Source organism: Pipistrellus kuhlii, unplaced genomic scaffold, assembly GCF_014108245.1.
Source record: "Pipistrellus kuhlii isolate mPipKuh1 unplaced genomic scaffold, mPipKuh1.p scaffold_m20_p_2, whole genome shotgun sequence".
Classification (NCBI taxonomy): Eukaryota; Metazoa; Chordata; class Mammalia; order Chiroptera; family Vespertilionidae; genus Pipistrellus; species Pipistrellus kuhlii.
Genome location: NW_023425515.1, coordinates 141,878,969 through 141,899,329, shown reverse-complemented (window position 1 = coordinate 141,899,329; position 20,361 = coordinate 141,878,969). Strand labels below are relative to the sequence as shown.

At 39.2% G+C, this 20,361-nt stretch overlaps 2 protein-coding genes and 1 pseudogene across 2 annotated transcripts in view; 1 reads left to right on the top strand and 2 right to left on the bottom strand.

Moving 5' to 3' along the window:
* Nucleotides 1-4,824, bottom strand: part of FUBP1 (far upstream element binding protein 1) — a 42,594-nt gene extending 37,770 nt beyond the window's left edge. Inside the window, exon 1 of the mRNA XM_045584448.1 lies at nucleotides 4,820-4,824. The gene's annotated coding sequence lies outside the window, so the exon portion shown is untranslated. The remainder of the gene's footprint in view (nucleotides 1-4,819) is intronic.
* DNAJB4 (DnaJ heat shock protein family (Hsp40) member B4) overlaps nucleotides 1-20,361 on the top strand; it is a 47,291-nt gene that overhangs the window by 1,876 nt on the left and 25,054 nt on the right. The window lies entirely within an intron of this gene.
* LOC118724293 lies at nucleotides 15,783-17,070 on the bottom strand (annotated as a pseudogene).

Genomic DNA, 20,361 nt, shown 5'->3' with positions numbered 1-20,361 from the left:
GGAATGTTCTCTAAGGAATAGACTTTATTGGTACTTTTGAATCTCAAGGGGTTGTTGCTAGAGGATTGTATTACAGTTGTTTCTTCTTTTGGCAGCGTGGATGATCTCTTTAAAAGGAAAATCAGATCATCCCACCTCTGTCTCCAATTTCACTTTGAATTTTACCTCCTGGAGTGAGTGGTCTAAGGGCTCTATATAACCAGTCCACTGTCTCTGTACCCTCTTCCCTCATTATTCTCCTCCCTCTTCCTCCCCTTCAGCTGTCTGGTCACCGTGTTCATGATCTTTCCTGCCTCTGGGGTTTATGCTTACATTTGCCTCTGCCTGGGATGCCTTTGTAGACCTTCACATGGGTGGTTTGCCATCCTCCTTCGGGCCTTAGCCATACGTAACCTTAGGCATACGTAACCTTAGAACATCTGACCTCTGGTTGTGCCATTCTACACCACTATCCATATTCTCTTTATAGCACTTACCGTATTTTTCGGACCATAAGATGCACCGGACCATAAGACGCACCAGTTTTTAGAGAAGGGAAATGAAGAAAAAAAGATTCTGAAACAAATAGTGTCCTAAAATATTTTATGTGCATTAAAACCCAACATCACAGTCATAAACACATGTAATCAACCCTGTAAAGTAAACAGCAGCATTTAGAACCATTTTAGAGCCGGGCAAGCACACAGAGACCACACAGAGCCAGGCAAGTAAAAAAACTTTTTTTTTAAAGTATATGTGTAGGCTAGATTTGGACCATAAGACGCAGGGACTTTTTCCCCCCACTTCTGGGGGGAAAAAAGTGCGTCTTATGGTCCGAAAAATACGGTATTTAAAACTTACCTAAATTTATCAAAAATTAAAGTGTTTATCTAAAATCTTATGTTCTGTATGTTTACTTGTTTATTGTCTCTCTTCCACTTTTATGTATCTACCGTTGAGTAGGCCGTAAAACAAAGTCTTAGCATTCTAGCTATTTGTTGAATGAACGAATATTGAAAAAATCTGCCTCTACATTTTAGTTGGTTTTGTGACATTGCGCAAGTGACTTAGACTCTGTGCTCAGATATCTACATACTAAGTATGACCTACTTTGCTATCCTAGAATGAGAAATCTGAGCATTTCAGAAGCTGTAAAGTGTTATGCAAATCAAAATTAGTATTATTAAACATAAAATTTGGCTTCTGGTATATCATAAGGACTGGAAAGGATAATGCATGGTACTTTGCATCTGTAAATTTTTTGGGCTAAACAGCTATGTTCAAATCTTAGTTTTGGGAAGACTATAACCAGTGACTTGACTAGGCTACTTGTGTGTTTGTTCTGAGTCCAGTCAGTCTCAAAGCCATTTGTACTTTGCTGATTATTTTAGATACTTTCATGAAAACTGATGATATCAGACTTTTGTTGACTAACTTTATTCCCCTTTGTAGTGCATATTCTCTTAATTGTGCATGCATAACTGACCTAAAATTAGTTTATTGTGCTTTTTATAAATTGGCTAATATTCAGCTGAATATTATCACAGAAATTGGTATCCCATATTTCATCCTCAGAATGAAGCAAAAGTCAGTATTTTTGAGCTTTAGAAGTCTAGCAAGGAGCATTATTTTTTTTTATAAAGTTTGTTCTGTAGTTACAGGCATATACATAATCTTGAGGCCTTGAGGTCTAGAAACATTTTTAAAAAATTTTTATTTCAAATCCACTTAAATACATTTTTTATCAATAAGGGGCTTAATTAAAATTCCATCACAGTATACTGTAATCCTCTGAGTCTATTGTGGCAAGAGGATGGTTGTTAAGAGACATGTCTTGTGTATTATTAATGGGAGGTCAAATATTTTGGGGGGGGGTGCCATACTTTTTAAAAAAATATATTTTTTATTGTTGATAGTATTACAGATATCTCCCTTTTTCTCCCCCTTCTCAACCTCTTCCCAGCTTCTACCCACCCCCATATCTTCACTGCCCTATTGCTCATGTCCATGGGCTATGCATATAAGTATATAAGTTCTTTGGTTTATCTCTTCTCATCTCCCCAACCCCACATCAAGGTATGTTAGTCTATTTAATGCCTCATGCTTTGGGTCTTATTTTGGTCAATTCATTTTGTTCATTAGATTCCACAAAAAAGTGAGATCATGTGATACTTGTCTTAGTTTGGCTTATTTCACATAGCAAAATAATTTCCAGGTCCATCTAACCTGTCCCAAAGTCTTAAGAGGTCCCTCTTTTTTATATCTGCATAGTATTCTATAGTGTAAATGTCCACATTTTCTATTTTTTGAACCAAATCAATTTTTGTTCTAGGCTAGGGAAATTTTATTTTATTTATTTACTTTAATATATATTTTATTGATTTTTTTACAGAGAGGAAGAGAGAGGGATAGAGAGTTAGAAATATCGGTGAAAGAGAAACATGGATCAGCTGCCTCTTGCACACCCCCTCCTGGGGATGTGCCCACAACCAAGGTACATGCCCTTGACCGGAATCAAACCTGGGACCTTTCAGTCCACAGGCCGACGCTCTATCCACTGAGTCAAACCAGTTTCGGCGGAAATTTTACTTTTAAACAACATACTTTTATTGATTTCAGAGAGGAAAGGAGAAGGAGAGAGAGATCAAAACATCAATTATGAGAGAGAATCATTAGTTGGCTGCCTCCTGCATTCCCCCCACTCGGGATTGAGCCCACAACCTGGGAATGTGCCCTGACCAGAATCAAACTGTGACCTCCTGGTTCATAGGTCTACACTCAAACACTGAGCCACACCAGCTGGGCTAGGGCAGTGTTTCTTAAATAAAGGCCTCCAGGAGCATCTTGGGTGTTTTTTAAAAATGTGGATTCTTGGCCTCATCAGGAGAATCATGTTTTTGGACTTCTACATTTTTGTTTTTAATTCTTAGCTGAGGCTAAGCATATTTTAGAGGAGAAGGGAGAGGGAAACATTGATACGAGGGAGAACATTAATTGGTTGCCTTTCATACACACCCCGATTTAACTCATAACCTAGATATGTTCCTGACTAGAAGTGGAACCCACAACCTTTCAGTATACAGGATGCCGCTCCAGCCAATTGACCCACACTGGCCAGAGCAAGAAGAACATCTACTTTTCTTATTTTCCCTACCAACACACGCTTCATTAGAGGCTTAAAAAAAAAAAAAAATAACATCAGTCCTAACCAGTTTGGCTCAGTGGATAGAGCGTTGGCCTGTGGACTGAGAGGTCCCGGGTTTGATTCCGGTCAAGGACATGTACCTTGGTTGCGGGCACATCCCCAGTAGGAGGTGTGCAGGAGGCAGCTGATTGATGTTTCTCATCGATGTTTCTAATTCTATCCCTCTCCCTCTCTGTAAAAAATCAATAAAATATATTTTAAAAACATCATAGTTGATTCTTATGCTTATCTAAGTTTGAAAATCGTCCTTTTCTGCGAAAAAATTAATAAATGTTTACAGAATTAAATTTTGTTTCCCCAGCTAGACTGTAGTAAATATTCTGAATATAGAGATCTTGTTCTCTCCACTTTCCCTTCTGTATAAGAGAGGACTGGTCAAGGACTGGATCTTATTTGGTTTGCTCAGTATGGCTTAGTGCTTTTATGTTGATAAATGCTTAATAAGTATGAAATTGAATTCATTTTTATCATACTAAAACTTTCCTATAAATCTAGAGATTTAAAAATGTTGAGTGTATATCATTATGAATATTGGGGGCCTTTGACGCTACATGGCACTGAAGAGCAGCTTCACTTACACTTTTCTCTAGAATAGCAGACTTGGAGGTTTCTGGTCAAGAAGGCAGAGTAGGTAAATGCGGTACTCACATCCTCCCCCAACCACATCAAAATGACATCTAAACTGCAGAACAGCCATCATTCAGAACAGCCTAAAATCTAGCCGAACAGAAGTCTTACAACTACGGATATAAAGAAGCCACATGGAGACTGGTAGGAGGGATGGAGGCACTGAACGTGTTGGTCCCACACACGTGGCAGTTAAAAATCGAGAGGGATATCTCAGCTGCAGTGATCCTGCCTGTGGAGCTAGGGGGGGGTCAATCCCACACCAGGCTCCCCAGCCCAGGATTCCATTGCTGGGAAGAGAAGTCCTCATACTTTCTGGCTGTGGAAACGAGTGGGGATTATGGCAGAGGGGGCTAGAGGGCTGCTGGAGTGCCAGACAGGCACTTAAAGAGCTTATTGCCCTAACCGGTTTGGCTCAGTGGATAGAGAGTTGGCCTGCGGACTGAAGGGTCCCAGGTTCTATTCAGATCAACCTTGGTTGCTGGCACGTCCCAGTGGGGTGTGTGCAGGAGACAGCTGATCAATGTTTCTCATTGATGTTTTTAACTCCATTCTTCTCCCTTTCTGTAAAAATCAATAAAATATGTAAAAAAACAAAAGCTCGTGCATGGACCTACTTGGACTCACTCTGAGCTCTAGCACTGGGGCAGCAGTTCAAAAGGCACCAGGAACAGACAGGGAGAAACTGAGGGCTGAAGGGGCAGCTTTCTCCAAAACAGAAGTGCTGGCAAATACCACTTCCTTTGTTGAGCCCAGGCCCGACAGTGGTGATTTCCTGAGACACCAACACAAGCAACTTGAGGAACTACCCAATACCCTTCCAGTGGCTTTTAAGTAAAATTGGCCTGTCTTGACCCAAGCTGTGGACTTTCCTAAACTTTCTCAAACCCCTAACAAGCAGCATCTGATCTTGGCATGCCTTGCATATCTTGCTAAATGACCCAAAGTTAGGCATTAGTGGTAGCTGGCCTTGGTTTGCAGCTTGGTTTCTCCCAGGCACCTATAAACAGAGCACAAGTAGCAGCCACTTAAGATTGCTTTGTAGCTTATGTTCCAGGCAGGACATATGTGGTTGATCTTGGCCTGCACCTCTTGGGAGGACCCAGAGCCATTACACCCAGTGGACAGCTTCAGACCACTCCAGAATACCACCCAACCACCTCCAGCAGCACATTCATGGGGCACCAGAGCCTTGCTAAAGCATTTCCCACTTCATTGCTGTGCTGTGGTCTCAGCCAGTCCTTCAAATCAATTGGCCTGGGCGTAAATCTCATTGATGTGCCAACAGCAAACAGGCTCAACTACTATAGGAGAGTGCACTCAGCCCACACGAGGGGTGCACCTGAGTGTCCAGATCAGGTGACCAACAGGCTGCACCAGTACACCCTACAGGATATCTACCACATAAGGCCCCTCTACCAAGACTGACTGACAGAGCAGCTTTACCTGTTAGATAGAAATAAACACAGGGAGGTAGCCAAAATGAGGAGACAAAAAAACATGTCCCAGGTGAAACAACAATAAAACTCCAGAAAAATAACTAAAAAAAATAGAAACCAGCAATCTACTAGATGCAGAATTCAAAACACTGGTTATAAGCATGTGGGTAAAGTATAGCATAGGAAGTATGGTCAATAATATTTGTGTGGTGTCAGATGGATAGTATATTTATTGAAGTGATCAGTTTGTAAGTTATATAAATGTCTAACCACTGGGTTTTATACCGGAAACTAATAAAATGTTATACATTAACTAATTAAAAAATAAAAATTACTTTAAAAAAGATTTTGAAATGTCTTGAAGATCATCTAATTTCATTTTGTGGCACAGGAGATTGTGACTCAGATTGCTTAACTGCCATTAAAAGTAACAAGATTTTAAAATATATATATATATTATGATTTTTTGCAGAGAGGAAGGGAGGGAGAGAGAAACGTTGATGAGAGAGAAACATCGACCAGATGCCTCTTGCACACCCCCTACTGGGGATGTGCCCGCAACCAAGGTACATGGCTTTGACTGGAATTGATCCTGGGACCTTTCAGTCCGCAGACCGATGCTCTACCACTGAGCCAAACCGGTTTCGGCGTAACAAGATTTTTTTTTTTTTTTTTTTTTTTTAATATATATTTTATTGATTTTACACAGAGAGGAATTGAGAGGGACAGAGAGTTAGAAACGTCGATGAGAGAGAAACACCGACCAGCTGCCTCTTGCACACCCCCAACTGGGGATGTGCCCGCAACCAAGGTACATGCCCTTGACCGGAATCGAACCCGGGACCTTTCAGTCCGCAGACCGATGCTCTACCACTGAGCCAAACCGGTTTCGGCGTAACAAGATTTTTTTTAAAAAAATTCTCTATTGATTAAGGTATCACATATTTGTCCTCAACCCCCCATTCCAATCCCCCAACCCTCCCCACTCATGCCCCAACCGCCTATTGTCCTTGACCACTGGTTAGGCTCATATGTATGCACATAAGTAAGTCCTTTGGCTGATCTCCCTCTTTAATCCCCACCCTCCCTTTAAGGTCCAACAGTCTGACCCATGGCTCCTTATCTCTGGGTCTGTTCTTGTTCATCAGTCTATGTTAGGGGTGTCGAACTCAATCAGAGAAGGGGCCAAAATATAAAATCCAGCCTAAATCGCGGGCCGAATGGTTTACTGAACAGTCATAAACTGTCATTGTGATGGAAACGCAGCAGAGTGCAGTGATGACAGCGCGATGCGGGCCACATTGCAAGGCCTGATGGGACGGATTTGGCCCGCGGGCCTTGTGTTTGACACATGTGGTCTATGTTGTTCACCATTTCCCCTAGATGAGTGAGATCATGTCCTACTGGAAATATAAGAATCAAAAATGAAACAAGCAATAATCGTTAAGCTTGAAAGGCATATGAATCAGTCTGTAGTGAATTTCTTTCTGGGCCAACAGTTCTTTTGAGACCCAATTTCAATGTCAAACAGTTCATTATGTGTACATGTCAGCAATGATATTTCAGTTCTGGATGGTGGACAAATGATGGTAATGCAGGACCAACCCTCTATGGTTTGGTCCTGGGCCACCTGCAGTGATACACAGCTGCTGACTGCTATTATGGCAAGGCGTCATCAGCGTCTTCCATCTCTGGACTGCTTCTCTTCTGTCTTCATGGTTGAAGTAGTCCTGTCAATTCCTCTCTGTTGCCAGAATCCACATGGTCTCGGAGTTGTTTTCTGAAAATATACAAACATATTCTCAACCAAAAGTTAATGAAGGAATATTTTCTATACATTTGACTTGGGACCCTTTTTCATTTTTTTGCCCGAATGATTTTCCTCTGGCTTGTTTTAACACCATGTGTGTTTTTCCTGGGTGTCTTGCTGATAGCATTACAATTAATTTTCTAAAGTACAAATTTTCTAGATTTAATTTACTTTCAGGATATTTTTCCTTACATGATATTCTACTTTCCCACTTTTTTTAATTTACATATTAGGATGCTTTTGAACATTTTATAATGTAGTCTTGATAGCTTTTAAATTTTAATTTTTTGCACTATAATATGACTGCTTTAGGTTCATTTCTTGTTGTGAGATTTTATCCTGAGATGAACTACCAATAAAAATTTTAGTTAACCCTTTCGGAACAGTTTTTGTCCAGTGCAATTAGTTTTTCTAGAATATCCGCTTATTTCAAGTAGCCAATTTAAATTAGCCTGAAAATTTATCTATTTTATTGTCAGATTTATTACTCTAAAACAATCTTATTTTACCGTGTAAATATTAGGAGAAAGGATTATTTGCCTTCTTGAGTAGGCTCTGAGCATTCCTGGTGATAGGCTGGATTTAGAATCAAAAACCCATTTTCCCCCAAAACCAGTTTGGCTCAGTGGATAGAGCGTTGGCCTGTGGACTCCGGTCCTGGGTTTGATTCTCGTCAAGGGCATATACCTTAGTTGCGGGCACATCCCCAGTGGTGGGGGGTGCAGGAGGCAGCTGGTCGATGTTTCTCATTGATGTTTCTAACTCTCTATCCCTTTCTCTTCCTCTCTGTAAAAAAAATCAATAAAATATATATATAAAAAAAAAGCCAAAACAAAACCCACCATGTTTACAAGACAGCTCAAACTAGTCTTGTAGTGTGAGGGCAGCTGCTGTCAGCCAAAAAAGAAAGAAAAGTAATTGTTTTTTATTTTATGGAATATTCTGTGAATCAGCAGTGATTGGTTTACATTTCAAAAGGGGGTTTTCTGCTCCTTGAGCACAAAAAGAGGAAGAATCTTTAGAACCAACAATATCTTGGTTTTTATCAGTATATCTACCTTCTACTTAATTTTTTATCCTATATAATAAAACCCTAATATGCAAATTGACAGGTCGGTGAAACGACCATTTGATGTGCACTGACCACCAGGGGGCGTTGTGGAATGAAGGCAGGTCCCAGCTGGCAGCCGGAAGGCCCCAATTGGCCCTGATCACTGGCCAAGCCTAGATCATGCACGAATTTTGTACAAACTTTGTGCACTGTGCATCTAGTTTGCTAATATACTCTGTTCTTCTAGTCTTTTGATACTCCCACCCCACCCCTTTTTTTTAATCCTCACCTGAGGATATTTTTCCATTGATTTTTTTTTTTTTTTTAGAGAGTGGAAGAGAGAGGGAAAGACAGAAATACTGATGTGAGAAACACATTGATTGGTTGCCTCCTGCATGAACCCTGACCAGGGCCCAGGCTGGTAGGAGCCTGCAACCTGGGGTATGTGTCCTTGACTGGAACTGAACCTGGGACCCTTCAGTCTGCAGGCTGACACTTGCGAGCCGTGGTTTGCTGCTCTGATGACTAATGAGTTTGCCAACGACTGCCTTAGGGAAAAACACTTAAAAAACATTTTAATAATGTACTAATGTCTTTAACCTGAAGCCAAAACTTCTGTGTAAGGGTAATGCCTTACAGCAGTGGTTGGCAAACTCATTAGTCAACAGAGCTGCAAACTGCAGCTCCGGAGCTGCATGTGGTTCATGAGCTGCAGTTTGCTGACCACTGGGCTAGGTCATTTCCCTTTTCTTTCAGTCTCTGTTACTTCCTGGCCTAATTTTGCCATTCTCTTCAAGAATTCTCAGTTCCCATTCTCCTTTGTCTTTTGGTTGTATCCACTCCTTTTTTAAAAATTATTATTTTTTTTATTCATTTATATATCTGTGTACATAATTTAACATTGCCCTCCCCCTCCCATACATACCCCCCCCTCCCCAGAGTTTTGTGTCCATTGGTTGTACTTATATGCATGTATACAAGTCCTTTGGTTGATCTCTTATCTCCCCCAGATCTCCCTACCCTACCTGCTGTAATTTGACAGTCTACTTGTTGCTTTACTGTCTCTATATCTATCTTTTGGTTCATCAGTTTATAATGTTCTTTATTATCCATAAATGAGTGAGGTCATGTGATGTTTCTCTTTCATTGACTGGCTTATTTCTCTCAGCATGATGTTCTCCAATTCCATCCAGGTTGCTGCAAATGATGAGAATTCCTTCTTTTTATGGCAGCATAGTATTCCATTGTGTAGATGTACCATAGTTTTTTGATCCAATCATCTGCTGACGGGCACCTATGCTGTTTCCAAATTCTAGCTATTGTAGATTGTGCTGCTAGGAACATAGGGGTGCATATATCCTTTCTAATTGGTGTTTCTAGTTTCTTGGGATATATTCCTAGGAGTGGGATTACTGGGTCAAATGGGAGTTCCATTTTCTAAGAACAGGAACAAGACAGGGATGCCCACTTTCGCCACTCCTGTTTGACATAGTACTGGAAGTACTAGCCATTGCAATTAGACAAGAAGAGGAAATAAAAGGCATCCAAATTGGAAAAGAAGAAGTAAAGTTATCCTTATTTGCAGATGACATGATATTGTACATAAAAAACCCAAAAGACTCCATTAAAAAACTAATTGACTTAATAAATAAATTTGGCAATGTAGCAGGATACAAAATTAACACCAAGAAATCCATAGCATTTCTGTATACACTCTTTAAATCCACTACTCTCTTTTTATTTTTTTTATCAACTGAGATTGTTTATATGACTTAAGAGCTCCCCCTCCCTGCCTTCCCCCCCCCCCCCCCCCCCCCCCCACACACACACACAAACTCATTACTGTAATGCCTGCTGGTAAAAGCCAATAGTTGTGAATGGCTGCAGGGCCAGGGAGTAACATGCTGCTGCTGCTTTTTTTTTTTTTTTTTTTCTTTTTTTTCTTTTTTTTAAACCCACTATTATTAATCACTGGAAATAGACTTTGGAGTTAGATGAGCTTTGATTCACCATTTGCTGCATAAGTGCAAGTTATTTAACTTCTTCAAGTTTTACTTTTTTTTTTTTTTTTTTGAGTCTCAGTTTGTTCCTTGGTACCCTAAGCATTATAATAAAAATTAAATGACATTATTGTAAGCATATACTATTGCCTGTATGTAATGAAAATTCTTATGAAATAACCTAAAAATTGAGATTCAGAGTAGCTTTAGGACTGGTTGATTTAGCAGCTCAGTATATGAGCTATTGTTTTTAAAAAATCTTTATCGTCTGCCATCCTTAGTATGTGGTTTTCTGCCCCTAATGATTGCATAATGGTTGCCACAGTTCCCAGTGTTATGCAGTCATGATTGTAAAGTGGAAGAGGAAAGTTTCTTCTCTTTCTTCTACCCTCTTTCTCTGGATACCAATTGGATTCAGCTAATTCCACAGCCTTACTCTAGCAAGTATCATATTTGGTTTTGAATAATTAATATTTATCTGGAGCCAGGGGAGAGGCCCCACTTTCTTGGTAATAGTTATTACCACTACATTTGTGACCCTTAAAATTCTGTCTTTGGGCATTTATTTATTTATTTATTTATTTATTTATATTTTTTATCTTCACTCTAGTATAATCTTTTGTCTTATGGTTTTAAAGATCATATTTACTCCAAATTTTTAATCTTCCCTCTGGACTGCTTTATGTAAACCAGACTCATGTATTTAATTGCCTCTGAGACATTATAGTTTGTAAGTTTAATAGGCATCTTCCACTTAATATGTTCAATTTCCTCCTCCAGCTCTTCTGTCTTCCTATTTTAGTAAGTAACAAATTTGTTTTTTCAGTTTGCCGAAGCTGAAAAACCTTGGAGTCATTATTGATTCCTCTCATATCCCACATCTGATTCATCAGGAAGTCCTATTGATTCTACTTTTAAAATTAATAAAATGGCCACATCATGATCCAATCCACCTGAAATATTGCAAAAGCATTCTCTTTAGACTTTATCATTCTTTCCCACGCCAGTGATTTTGGCATCCTGCATAAAATTTCAGTGGCTTCTCATTTTCTTGTATAGAAGTCTGTCTTTAATAGTTTACAAGGCTCCACACCATTTAGCCATGTATTATTTTCTGACTGCCTTCTAACCTTTTCACAACTCCCACTTCATCATTCTTACATAGCAGCACCTCAAAGATGCCTAGCATTTTTTAACATTTCCCTCAACCTGGTATATTTTACCCCAACATATATACATAACTTTCCTCCTTTCCTCTTTCAGGTCATGGTACAAATGTCATTTCTCAACCCTTTAAACTCATTTCTGGTCACCCCATCTAAAATTTTAATTTTCTTATTTCCTTTCTTTAGTTTTCGTAGCTCCTAATATTCTATATAATATTTTTTAAATTGTTCGTAATTATTTTAAAAAATAAAATTTTATCTTTCCCATTAGAATGTAAAGGCATGGATTTTTTATATATATTGTATCCTCAGTACCTAGAAAGGTGTCTTGGCATATGAAGGTTCTTTTTATTTATTTATTTTAAAATTTATTTTAAAAATATATTTTTATTGATTTCAGAGAGGAAAGAAGAGGGAGAGATACCCTGTTTCCCAGAAAATAAGACAGTGTCTTATATTAATTTTTTCTCCCAAAGTTGCGCTAGGTCTTATTTTCAGGAGGATATCTTATTTTCCATGCGCTAGGTCTTATTTTCGGAGGATATCTTATTTTCGGGGAAACTCGGTAGAAACATCCATGATGAGAGAGAATCATGGATTGGCTGCCTCCTGCAAATCCCCCACTGGGGATCAAGCCCAGAACCCAGGCATATGCCCTTGACCGGAATCGAACCTGGGACCTTTTGCAGGCCGACGCTCTATTCACTGAGCAAAACCAGTCAGGGTTGAAGGTTCTTTTTAATATATATATATATATATTTTTTGTTGTTGTTGATTTCAGAGAGAAATGAAGAGGGTGAGAGAGAGAGAGAAACATCAATGATGAGAGAAAATAATCAATCGACTGCTTCCTGCATGCCCCGCAGGGGATTGACACCTAGGCTTGTGCCTGACCTGGAATTGAACCAGTGACCTCTTGTTGCATGGGTTGACACTCAACCACTGAACTACATAGGCTGAGCTCATCATCAGTTTTTTATTGAGGTGCCCCTTAAATGCTGGCAATCCAAAAGTTCTCTTTGATTCTTTCAAAAATTATTTCTCTTTTACACTTTAAAATACTACCTGTGTTACAATCTCTTCTAAATCTTTATCTCCAACTAAGACTTTTTTTCCTAAGTCCCAATTTAGAATATCCAGTTCTTTCCTAGACACCTTCATCCACATTAAATTTAATTGAATATTATTGTACTAGGTTTTTGGGAGTCGAAAATTAAATAAGCCTTGCCTTGTTTGATCTTACATTATTATAGGGGAGTTAGAGAAACAAGTTATTACAACATAGGTAGTAATCAGGAATATAGTTCAAGCAATGAACTTTACCAAGTATTGAAGTAGCAGAGATGAAGGGGTGATTAGTAGGGTTATAGGTATGTTCTAACAAGAACTTGTCTTTCTCTTCAAATGTATTCTTATATTCTGCTAGAGGCCTGGTGCACAAAATTGTTGCACTCAGAGGGTGTTCCTCAGCCCAGCTTGTGCCCTCTTGCAGTCCAGGAGCCCTTGGGAGATGTCTGACTGATGGCTTAGGCCCGCTCCCCAGGGGACCGGGTCTAAGCCATGGTCAGACATCCTTAGCGCTGTTGCAGAGGCGGGAGAGGCCCCAGCCACCACCGCTGTGCTCACCAGCTGTGAGCCTGGCTTCTGGCTGAGCAGTGCTCCCCCTGTGGTAGCACACTGATCACCAGGGGGCAGCTTCTGAATTGAGCGTCTGCCCCCGGTGGTCAGTGCATATCATAGAAACTGGTTGTTCTGCTGTTTGGTTGATTTGCATATTAGCCTTTTATTATATAGGATATTTTCACTAGTACTTCAACTGTGCACTTCCTTTTTAAAAATATATTTTTATTGATTTTGGAGAGGAAAAAAGAAGGAGGGAGAGATAGAAAACATCCACAATGAGAGAGAATCATGAATTGGCTGCCTTTTGCAAGTCCTCCATTGGGGATCGAGCCCACAACCTGGTCATGTGCCCTTGACTGGAATCGAACCTGGGACCTTTCAGTTTGCAGGCCAACGCTCTATCCAGTGAGCCAAACCAGCTAGGGTGAACTGTATACATCTTTGTTCTATCTGGAAACAAGAGAATTCTAAAACTTTTTCAAATTTCCACATGCATTTGGTTGGCAAATTGTATATATTCTATCTCTTGATTACTTTAGCAATTTGTCTTTTTATTTCATAGTTATTTTATGTAGGTCCTCATAATTATTCATGTCATTGAATTATTTTCACTCATTAAAAGTTAACTGAACAGCAATATGTTATAAATAAGGCCTTGTACAGCACTAGAAAATAAGATCTAGAGAAAAACAAAAACAGGATCTCTCAGGGAGGTTACAATCTCCCAGTGTACAAGACATAAGCAAACAGATAGTTATGTAGTTGTGATAGAATAGAGATACTGGGGAAAATATGGGAACTCAAGGTCAGAGTAAGATTTGGCCAACTAGAGGCTGAGTCTCAAAGCAGAAGCAGCCGAAACCAGTCTGGCTCAGTGGTAGAGTGTTGGTCTGCAGACTGGAAGGTCCCGGGTTCGATTCCGGTCAAGGGCATGAACATTGGTTGTGGGCACATTCCTGGTAGGGGGTGTGCAAGAGGCAGCTGGTCCGTGTTTCTCTCTCATCGATGTTTCTAGCTCTCTATCTCTCTCTCTTCCTCACCTCTGTAAAATATCAATAAAATATATATTTTTAAAAAAAAAGCAGAAGCAAACTAAGTGTGGAGTGGGGAAGAGAATTATATACACAAACCATTCACTTTATATATACTAAAGAAATATTATTTTAAAGACATTAATGCCTGTATACTTATTAATTTGCTCTTGCTTAAAAATAATTTTTAAGCATCATAATTGATTTAGAAGATTATCAGTAGTAGTATATCATTATACAGTTAATCCTTCATTATTTACCAATTCTGTACTTTTGAGTTTGTCCACTAAGCCTCAAATCTAATTGAAACTCTGAAATCAAGCTGTTGGGGTGATCTGCAGGATTTTTTGTTTTTCTTTTTCTTTTTGCAGACATGAGCATGGGCAAAATAAATTTGAGTTCTATGATCCTAGCTGGGTCCAACAAGGCAGTGCTTACTTAGCTTTATTGTTTCAGTTCTCATACTGTAAACAAGTTTTTGTAGACTATTAAGTATACTTTTACATTTTTTGCATTTTTGTGTTCTTTGTTGGTGATTTCACTATTTAAAGAAATATTTTAGTGTAGTGCTGAAATGCTGTCTAAATTGTGTTCTTAAGCATAGGAAGCCTGTGATGTACCCTAAGGAGAGAATGCATGTGTTAAGTAAGCTTTATTCAGGCATGAGTTATAGTGCTGTTGATCTTGAGTTCAATGTTACAGTAACTAAGGTACCGTTAAGCATAAGCACACATAAAACAAGGTTATCTATTGATGAGTTGACTTAACTCTGCATTTCCCTTAGGGAAAATGATTCAGTATTCACTAATTTAGCATCCACAGCAACTTTATGGAACATAACTATGGCAAATAATGAGAATCGAGTACTTTCAGGGTATATTTGATTTTGGGAAACAGCCAAAGTCATTTATGGCCAGGAGTGGTGAATCAAGCTGGACAGTATAGAGGTATGATTATTTAAGTCTTCCTCAACCTTTTTAAACAGAGTTCATAGGTTGAAGTTTCTGAAAATTGGATTTCAGCACTAATGATGAGAAGGAACCTCTTCATCTATACTGGCTAATATATTAATAGTAGCCACTAGCCACATGAAGCTGTTAAGAACCTGACATGTGGCTCTCTGAACTGAGATATAGTGCGAAGTGTGAAAATCATACTGGCTTCTGAAGATTTAGAATAAAAACAAGAATGTAAAATAGCTTCCTGATAATTTGTTATTCATTACATGTTGCAATGATAATATCTTGGGTTAAATAAAATACATTATTAAAATTAATTTCACCTTTCTTTTTACTTTTATTAAAATGTAGATTCTGGAAATGTTTAAGTTATATATGTGTCTTGCATTTGAAGGTTTAGATTTCTGTTGGACAACACTGCTCTACATTCTGTGATCTTTCAACATAATGAAAATATATAATCAAATATCAATTTACAAGATCCATTTAAAATGACCTAGGCCCTGGCTGATATGGGGCTTAGTTGGTTGAGTGTTGTCCTATGCACCAAAAAGGTCGTCATTTGATTCCTGGTCAGGGCAAATACCCAGGTTTTGGGTTCAATCCCTGGTTGGTTTGTGAGTGGGAGGCAACCAGTTGATGATTCTCTCTTCATCTCTGTCTAAAATAAAAAATCTTTAAAAAAGGAGATGATAAAGAAAAGAAAATGACCTAGAAATTCTGCAATTTCTTTTGGCTCTCTTTATTAAATATGAAAAAGTATCATAGAGAATTCTTTATTTCAACTGATTCCAAAATGCTAGGGAAGTATGAGATTAGTTTACTGTACATTCACTAACGCTATGGTAATCTTTTTAGTGACTTCTTGTAAAAGAGGGTAAGAAAAAAGGGCAGGATGTTACAGTGCTACTTTATTAGCTTACATTTTACTTTTTATTTGTTACAAGTCTCCAACTCATTTATATTTACTCAGTGTAATTCCAAGATTTTAGTAGTATTGATAAAATCTAAGGCCATCTTATTTTTGAAGTGTGATATCAGTGAGCACCCACAATTCCTTAACGATCAACTCTGTTTACAACTTCTCCAACCACAGCAGTGAGGTTTTCATTGTCTTGGGGATTAGCTAAAATATTATAATACTGTGCAGTCTGTTCACATATGAGCCAAAGGCGTCCAGTGTAGGTGTCTCTCCACTTCCAGGTCAGGGCATGCTGGCAAAGCTGCTGGTCAACCCCTGCCGCAGGGTCTCCAGGTGCTGTTGTAAGACAGTGTTGGGGCATCACTCCAGGATCGCATCCCATTCCAGCTTCTCCACTGCTGTACGCACGCTCTCCACGTGCTTCTGCAGGGCTGCATTTCTCCTTCAAACTCCATGTTGGATTTGTGAAGCTCTGCCTCCTGAGCTTTGCTGTGGCTCAAGAATTCCTCTGTAAATATAGGGATGTCAAAAACAGACAGTTTCTTTTGTTTCTTTCTCATGATTATGAGTGGCTGGTCTGGCTGCATCTTGCCTTTGAGATTTGCCTTTCTGATGGTCCTGGGTTTTCCTACTGAAAACTTTGTAGGCCTCAGTCTTCTAATACTACTCCAGTTCCTTCATGTAACACTCCTTATCTCTTTTGGCTTCATCAGAGTAGCGCTGTTTTTCCTAACATTCATTGCCTAATGTGATTTCTGGCAATGGGATTTCTGGTCTCTTTGCTCTCATGTTCTTGATGCTTATTCATGACCTGAACATATCCTGTAAGGGAGGGTTTGGGTATATCACTGTTTCAAAGAGGTGTCTTCCTCTTTCTTCCTTTGGACCACCCTCCTCATTTACATCTTTGCTCATCTTCATGCCTCTGTTCAATGCCTTCTGCTGTGTCTGAAGCAATTGACCTTGGGAGAGACCCTCCACAAACCCTGGATTGTTGGTGGATGATGTGGCTCCACTACCTTATGGAATCTCTCTGGGTTGGTTAGCCAGGTTGTAGCCAGATCACTGCTCTCCTTGGAGCCATCACCTTCTGCATAAAGGGGAGGCAGGGTGAAACTAGTCATCAAAGTTTCCATCTCTCTGCTGAAGATAGGGCTAGGCAGGGGCCTAGAGCTAAAGAAAGTCCCCTGTAGAGAGGACAATTCTCTGAGCCCCTCTGAATCACATTCACTCTTCTCTGGCATCTCACAGCTTGAGAAAAATTCCTTCACAGTACTGTATTACAATATTATGTCCTTTCTTTCTGTTTACCTTGTGGTCTTAAACACCTTCCCACAGGCAACTTCTGTTATCGCAATAACACTTAAACTTGTTTCGGTGAGGAGAAAAACGAAATATTATCAGGATACATTTTAATATCACCTCAGAATACACGAATTCTACGCACCCAAAAAGAAAATGATTTTTTTTAAAAACAAAAAATATTGCCAGGCCAAGTGTAGCTCAGTGGTTGAGCATGGATCCATGAACCAAGATGTCACAGTTGGATTCTTGGTTGGAGCACATGCCCTAGTTGTGGGGTCTAACCTGGGAAGGGGGCGGGCAAGAGGTAAGCCAATCAATGACGATTTTTCTCTCTCCTTCCTCTCTCTGAAATAAGTAAAAACATATTTTAAAAAAATAAAAGCATAAAGTATTTCTGATACCTGGGTATCTCCAGTAACTCCAATCTAGACCTATATCTATATATCTATATATCTCTACCTCTATATGTCTATATCCATCTCTATATCTGTCTCTATCTCTATATCTATATCTATATTTATATCTATATATCTATGGTATATCTATAAAAGACTAAGTGACTATCCGGTAGCTATGACAAGCACTGACCACCAGGGGGCAGATGTTCAGCTCGGGAGCAGAAACCATAGATATGGAAACATGGAACAGACTGATGAATATGAGAGAAGGGAGGAGGGAGCAAAGAGATTAACCAAAGAGCTTATATGCATACTAGAGGCCCTGTGCACTGGTGAGGTCCCTCAACCTGGCCTGCGAGGATCAGGCTGAAACCTGCTCTCTGGCATCCCCCGAGGTGTCCTGGAATGTGAGAGGGAGCAGGCCAAGCTGAGGGATGCCACTGGTGCACAAGTCCATGCACTGGGCCTCTAGTAATTTTTATAAATGTCTTAAATCAATTTTATTTTAATTTTTTAAAAGGCATGCACTTTTACATTTTTTAAAATTTCATTTTAAATCTTATTTTGTAAAGCATTAAATTAATAAAATTAAATGTGTACATTTTATTACAATGCTTTGTGCAGGAAAGTATAAAACGAAGCAATGACACTGTATCAAAACTTGAACACTTTGGGAATTACTAATATAACTATAGTGATAAAGTACTGGGAAGTTTAGATGATATAGACAATTAGTGCAAGGAGAATTAAAACTGATAAAGCCCTTCTTCCATTTAGTCTTTTTAGGTTAATTAGTTTGACATATTTTTAAAATATATATATTTTATTGATTTTTTTTTTATAGAGAGGAAGGGAAAGGGATAGAGAACTAGAAATATCAATAAGAGAAACATCAATCACCTGCCTCCTGCACACTCCCTACTGGGTATGTGTTCACAACCAAGGTACATGCCCCTGACTGGAATCGAACCTTGGACCTTTGAGTCCGCAGGCCAGTGCTCTATCCACTGAGCCAAACTAATTAGGGTTAGTTTGACATTTTTTATTGGTGCCCTTGGAAGCTTACAAATATTGATGAAACATTGTTAAGAACCCTTTACTGAGAGAACAAAAAAGTAATTTCATTAGCTTCTAAACAAATTGGTATTTAAGAAATGAAGCTAGCTTTTAAAAGTCATTTCAAAGACCTAATGAATTAGCCCTTTTGGAAAAACATGAAAGAGCAGTCATTAAGTAAAAAAATGACATTCAAAACTTTCAACAATCTGACCATAACATTTTTTTTTTTTGGTCAACTTTATAAGAGAGCCTATCTAAGTTCTGTGCTTTAATCTGATCAATCCTTTTGCTGTATCAAATACATTTTATACTTTTTTGCCTCTGGACTTTGTGTTCTTGGTTCAAATTGCAGACACCTCAAACCCCCATAACCTTGCTCTCTTAAGTTCTATCAATCTTTCAAGATCATTGAGCATCCTTATAACGAGCATTTTGAACTCTGCATCTGGTAGATTGCTTGTCTCCATTTTGTTTAGTTCCTTTTTTGGAGTTTTTTTCTTCTCTCTCTCTTTTCGTTTTTTCATTTGGGACTCCCTGTGTTTGTTTCTTTGTATTAGGTAGTGCTGCTTGCTATGTGTCGCAGTCTTGGTAGAGTGACCTTAATGTGTTGGGACCTAGTGGAGCTTTCTCCCTGTCACCTAAGCAGGTGCTCCAGGTGTGTGTCTTGTGTTGCTTGTGTGTGCCAGTCAAGTTGAGTCTTGATAGCTGTTGGCATGCCAATGTGAGGTACCACATTGATTTCAGGCTGATTGGTTCTGAGGACTGGCCATGACTAAGTGGAGGAACTGTTGTGCAGGGACTGATCCTGAGGAGCATGCATCACTTTAGCAGGGCTCCGATGCCTGCCACATCTGCCCTTTAAACGTGTGGTTTGTGGACATGGTTGGATGTGGTGATCTGGTGAGGTCCTCCATGTCACTCAGTCACAATCTGGTTTTCACAGCCAGAAGTTATGGTGACTTCTCATCCTGGCACTGGAGCCCTGAGCTGGGGAGCCTGGGGTGCTGCCAGGATGTCTCACTCCTCAGGGGGGACCTCTGCAGCTAAGATATCCCTTCTGGTTTTTAACCACCACACCCCAGCCCATTCAGAGTCTTCGCCCCTTCCTACTAGTTTTAATGTGGTTTCTTCAGTATATCCCTTGTGTTATAGGCACTTCAGGCTAGACTTCAAACGGTTCTCAATGATGGTTATTCTGTAGTTTAGTTGGAATTTTGACATGGTCATGGGAGGAGGTGAGTATAGTATTTATCTACTCATCATCAAGACCAGAAGTCTTTTTCCATTTATTTTTAAATTTTTAATTTTTAAGTAGATTATTTTTTTTAGAGCAGTTTCCAGTTCACAGCAAATTGAGTGGAAGATTTAAGCGATTCCTCATGAATCCGTGGCCTCCACACATGGTTATTCCCACACACACCCCTTCTAACATCTCCCACCAGATGGAACAATTGTTTACAATTGAAGAACTTATATTGATACATCATCACCCAGAATTCATAATTTATGTTAGGGTTCACACTTGGTGTTGAACATTCTATGGATTTGGACAAATATAAAATGACACGAGCCCACCATTTTAGTATTAAGTAGAGTAGTTTGCCCTAAAAATCCCTCTGTACCCACCTATTTATTCTTCTCTGCACACTCACCACTGGCAACCACTGATATTTTTACTGTCTCAAAAGTTTCACCATTTTCAGAATGTGTAATTTTTAGACTGGCTTCTCTCACTTACTTAGCAATATGCATTTAGATTTCTTTCATGTCTTTTCATGGCTTGAAAA